At 44.3% G+C, this 6,000-nt stretch overlaps 1 protein-coding gene across 1 annotated transcript in view; it reads left to right on the forward strand.

The window, feature by feature from the left end:
- Positions 1 to 6,000, forward strand: part of LOC111258623 (zinc finger SWIM domain-containing protein 5) — an 83,796-nt gene that overhangs the window by 62,916 nt on the left and 14,880 nt on the right. The gene's annotated exons all lie outside the window — the stretch shown is intronic.

The following is a 6,000-nucleotide window of genomic DNA, read 5'->3' on the forward strand; positions in this document are numbered from 1 at the left end:
CGGTGCCAGTGGTAAAGAGCAGCAGCAGCAGCAGCAGTAGTAGTAGTAGTGATGATGCTGCTACTAGCGTGCTGTTGGGCCGCTGCCTGCGCCGCTCGTTTTTCGCGGTAATGCCAAATTTTACGACGCCTTTGTGTATTTTAGGGGCCTCGCCTCGCTCCTTAGTCGCCTGTTCATTCGCCCGTCCGCTGCTGTTGTTGCTGCTGCTTGCCTGCCGCTCGCACGTCCGTTCGCCAATTCGTTGGTCGCTCGCTCGACCTGGACGCAAGGCGCCCTCTCACGGTTGCGACTGGAAGCAGTTTTAGGTTAGTTGGCCCGGGCGGCAGAGCGGCGCGGAGGCAGCAGCAACAGCGGGGAATACGACTCGTCGTCATCGCAGCACGCTGTATTCTATAGCACAGTTGTGCTGCTGCGGCCCGTACTTTAGTTGCTGGTGAGCGGCGGTACCTGTTTAGGGGCTATTTAACGCTGCTGCCCTTGCCGCTGCTGTTGTATGTATGCGCAAACGGATGAGCAGCGCTCGACCGGAGAGAGCCAAGCGCCGCCGGTAGTAATGCTGCGGAGGCGGCGGCAGCGGCGGCTTTGCCCGTCACCGTTGTCGTCGGCGTAGCAGCATTCATCGTACTGCTGCAGCTGATGGCAATAGTCGAAAATGTCAGGGAGACTCCGCCGTTTGAGTCGTTTGCCAGCAGCAGCAACAGCAGTTACAGCAGACTCAGCGCCAGCAATAAGCCGCCGCCGCCGCCGCCGCTGCCGCTGCTGCTGCTGCTAGTGTTATATGCCAGCTGCAGTAATCCCAGGCTCCGTTCGGTCTCCTCGGTTAAATTTGGGAGCTGCACGAGCGGCAATGACGACAGCAGCAGCCATGATGCGTCAGCGGTGGGAAACGGAAGGTGATTAAAATAAACAGGATTTGCAGTAGCCGTCAGCGATGAGAGCCACTACTACCGCTGGCTTTACGACTGCACCGCCCTACCCCCGTAGCCGTCCCCAGCCGCGATGATATTGTAGCGTGTCGCCAACACGAGCAGCAGAAGGGCACCACTACTACAACGACGACAGCGGGGGGATAGAGCTAACAGGCAGACTTCTGAATGCAGTCCACTCAAAACTTTTCCAAATGCCACCGGGCAAATTTGCGAATGCTGTCACCGCCTCAGCGAGAGAATGAAAAGTTGATGAGTTGAGCTTTGTCCGGCTACTGGGTTTTGCCGTGGACGGCATAGATTCTGTCGTCAATTAGAGTTCATATGCAATATACACGTAGTAAAATCAATAATAGACAAACCCCACGCACGCGGAGAGTTTCCTAGCAGTGGTCTGTTTGCTAATATATATATATATATATATATGTATATCTAGACCAAGTGGCGCGTTCAAAATAAAGAGAAGCTTGGTGGGCTGTTTGATACATTCATCTGCTAGTTTTTCTATCCGTTGGTTCTTTCTAAAAAAGAGTGCGTCGTTTCCAGAGTTTAAGCGAAAACCAGATTCAATCTTGCAACACCGGACGAAATCCCCATGAGGATTGAAAACATAATTTCGAATGTCGAAATAGACCGGGAAAATCGGTATCATCCAGAAAAAAGATCTCTGATAGCCCTGAAAATTGTTTCTAAATACCGAAGTGAATGACCCTTTAGGAAATGAGAATATCAATGGACAATTGGACTGTACAACTAAGCTCTAACGGATAGTTTTTTTGCATTTTTAAAAAACTTTTGTTTGAAACTTTATTTATGAGCGACGCTCTAACAAGTATACGTCAGTCAATAGCAGCCAACCCACGATTACTTTCAAAATTGAGTAAAGACCCTTAAAATGATTAGTCAGTGGTTTAGGCCACGAAGTGAAGCTGCCATCGCACTGGATGGTCGTATATTAATTATGAACATCCATCATAGATGGCATTTTCAGCATATAACAAACGTTTTACTGAAAATCCATTGTTTTTCTTTCGATACAATGTTAGAAAAAGAAATTCAACCATCCTGTATATATCGTAAAATATTTTGTATGTACGGGACGACCGAGTTTCTGCTAGTTATGTAACAGTAAAATGATAATGATAGATTGTAATGTACAATGTAAGTACATTTAGCTATTACTAAATAAGTAGTTAAAAAAAAAATATAGTTTATCGAAAAAATAACCTGAGACAGCAGCATCTCGCGGCCAAGCGCCGTTTTCGAGTTCTAGGCAGCTTAGTTTGAAGCTAATTGATGGAGACGGGCAGACAAAATAAGAAGCGTTATGTGCTTACTGTTAATACTATCAAGTGGAACAAATAAAAGTTATTACGCATCGCTTATCGCTACATTTATTCTTCTAAAACTTCCAAATGTGTATATATCTACTAAGAGCAGTCTCATGGACATCTACTCGAGCCAGCTTCAACATACGGCAGCCTTATTTTTATTACGGAGGAGGGTAAATACTTTACGTTCGCTAAGGGATAGGTCGGGATTCACTCATCCACTCTATTGGGCGTTACCACGGGTCGAATCAATGAAAAGCAGACAAGCGCCATCTTGGTTCTGTGTACACTATGCACTTCCCGCCAGCAACCTAGTAAAGTTCAAAGCTAGATGATCAAAATGGGAATAAAAAAAGCAGATCATGAACCGTAAACAAACTTTGACTGTGATAAAAAGCAAAACAAAGATTTACCCGCGAGGTAATTTATCCTGTTAAGAAATGGCTAGAGCTATATTTTCGTTAGTTCTTCTAGCCCTGAGAACGCTGAATATATCACGTGTTTGAGATAAAAATTACTCCGTATAGGATAATCGGTTCGGTAGTAGTAGTAGTAGTAGTACGATGACATGACAATGCCACGTTGCTACAATATGTTAGCGTGGATGGCCGCCCTGTCCGAGCCGCTCTTTACGAAAGCTCGAGGGTATTGGAGCTGTTGGAGATCGATATCGACCATCTTATCTTTCCGCTCTAACCTCTTTTGTATGCCTCTCCTAGGCTAACATCTACAGCAAACTAAACTTAACTATAGATCTTCGAAGGGGACTAGGGCGTTGAGTAATAGGAAAACATCCTGCTCCTATGTATGGTTTGATAACGGTTAGGCAGTCGTGACGATTTGAAGTAACATGCACGCTCAGAGCGTGCAACTAACTGTTGCTTTAGATTGAAAACGTTTACGATCCGTTTCTTTTTTTTTTTTCTTCAATGAAATCTAAATAAGGTGACCGAATTTCACGCCGCTTCGCTCTAATAGATTGCAAACATGTATAACAATTGAGTAAGGCAGCTTGTCGCTTTCGATAGATCTTAATCGAGGGCTGAGCTTATCAGTTTATGAAAAATTTCTCTCGACTCTGGCTTTAACATGTGGCTTGTACTAGTCACGGGTAACGTTTACTAGATAAGATAATATATGCAATACTGATGCTGCTATCATCAAAAGCCAAAAAAAAATCGTCCGGTCAGTAAGTGGCTGTAATGTTTCGGCTGTGGTCGTAGCGTTAATGATGACGCGCTGATTATCTTGACCTGATAAAACGGCATCATCATGGCGGCCGAGTGTGATGATAATAATAATAATAAAGCTCATTCTCTTTTCGCGTAATCATCCCTGCAGATTTCATTGTACAGATAACCATAACAGCACTATCGATTCTAGCTAGCTCAAGTTCTGTGTATATAATTTTTATTACGGTTATTACGCTAAAATTATGCTTATAGATGCTATTACAGTTTAAGATTATCACAATGATGAGCATGGAGTGAGGCGATGTTACACAAAACAAAGTTAACGACGAGGATGAGGAAAAGAACGAAGCGGATGCTTGGAGCTGCTGGCAATCGTTCAAACCAACGACTAATCGTTCTACCGTTCTCTGGATTCGTACGGCGTTCGCGCGTCTCCCAGACGAAAACGCCATCGGTTCCTGCTGCTGCTGTTTGGTCTGGCGCCGGGGTAGCCATTGGTAGTAGTTGTGAAGGCAGGGAACCACTGACTGATGTGGGCGACTTTGTGGGGACACAATCAAATTTCGAATGCTGCATGACTCACAAATTGCTCTAGGATATATTTTGCCTATATGACGTGTTATTATCACAAGGAGATGCGGTCCTTTCCAGATATTGGCATAAGTGCACCCGAAGCAAATAATGGCGACGCGTGTTCGCCACAAAACAACAGTCAGGTCCTTTGGATTCCGGAGAGAATCAAAGGAAGAGTCGATTTGTTACATTTGCCATCGGTTGTAGTACTTTGCCACTCATCGTTTACTTTCAACTTCACGCCATAACAGATTGATTCTTTTATGGCTTGGTAACCTTTTCTCATTCTCCTTATTTGGATTTTGTTTTTTATGTTTTTGACACGATTAGTGGCATATATGTATGTAGACGCTATAAGAAATTTCCAGAGATACTGTTGACTACAAGATGGCTTATTTTTGTGTAATAAACTTAGGTCTTCGACATGATGGTCGTGTACATCATCCATTCCTCTAAGAATTTAATCTATTACGCGTTTCGTTACGGGTGATCTCTGGTCATCTGTTCAGGGGCTGCAGGTTTTGAATCCAGAGGGCTGGACGCACTCGTAACCGAGGTGGACAATGAAAAAATCCTCAGTGAGCACAAAACTCTAAGCGACATAGCAGTAGGGTAATCGTTAAGAGACACGCATTATGGCTATGACATGTCGTTGCTCGCTATATTATTTTGTGGGCGTCTAGACCTGATTTTAAAAAGGTCCTGACATTGCAAGCAATGTACGTGAGAACTATGATTTTGATGTGACTAGACTTCGAACTACGTGGCCTGCTAAGGTTATCCAGTTTTCCGTTCGACCTCAAGATAAAGATAGCGTTATAATTATAGAAAGAAACATATAATAGCTCAATAAGTGGAACCATTTTTATATGGCGTTATAGGATAACGTCGGCAATTCTGTGCCTAGTTAGGTTGGATTCGGGGTCGATCTCTACTGCAGCGTACGCGATACAGGTAGCCTCTATACTTAACATACGCGTAACTTTATTCATCGTTTTCGAACAGAGCTTTTTTATTTCGAGTACGTCCAGAGTAGCTGGTAGGTCAAATGTAAGACGAAGCCATAGCATCATCGTCATGGTCATAGAGCTCGATCACCAACAACGACAAAACAGTCGCCTAGCTTGGAAATTGTTATTGTTTAACATGTCTTGCTCGTTGCAAACGCCGCTTCCCTCCATCCAGAGGCATTGACGGCCGAACGTCTGTATCCTTTTGCCTTGACTCAGCTAACTGACTAAAATCCAGCTGAAAGGGGCTGAGTGGCCACGAAGCTGTCTTGCTTTAACCCTGAACCTCGTAAAGACCGACCCAGTCACTACTGACTCTATCTACGCGCAGGCTGCTACCGGCGCTACCAGCCGTATCTTGGATCAATTGGGATGCCGTTTTTATTGCGACTGGATGATAGAGGCGAAAAATAAAAAAAAAAAAGAGTGTTCTTACTACCATTGCCTTATATCGCGTAAGCCGCCACCGATCGTGATTCCAGTCCAAAAAATACACACTCCAGGCATGTACACCCGTCGGAGGAAGGACACATGCCATGCTTATACACGTCTACGGATTGTTTTGATTACGGGAGCTGTCGTAGTGTTAGCCTCCTAACCTTATAGACAAAGAGTGAGGTAATCTAGCTTTTAAATCGGAACTAGACACATTTCACTTTGTGCTGGGGCCAGCTGTTAACTTCACGACAGTGCCAGATGCGAAACCGTACTTGGAAGTTGTGATGTTGGGTCAATGCAGCGTACGCATCATTAGGTTTGCTGTTCTAATAGTGACTATGGGTCGCTGAAGCTGAGTCTTTCTTTTTTGAGTTATTCTGCCAACTGATTGTGGACTATCGTTTCGTTACGTAAACTCAAGCTGACAAGTTTATGACGTAAGAGAAATTTCTGTTCGACACTTTACTCCAGGTGCATTGTCAGGAATAAATGAGTTGTTCTATAACCTATTTATTATCGATGTAACTTG

Source organism: Varroa jacobsoni, unplaced genomic scaffold (genome assembly GCF_002532875.2).
Source record: "Varroa jacobsoni isolate VJ856 unplaced genomic scaffold, vjacob_1.0 scaffold_253, whole genome shotgun sequence".
NCBI classification, from domain to species: Eukaryota; Metazoa; Arthropoda; class Arachnida; order Mesostigmata; family Varroidae; genus Varroa; species Varroa jacobsoni.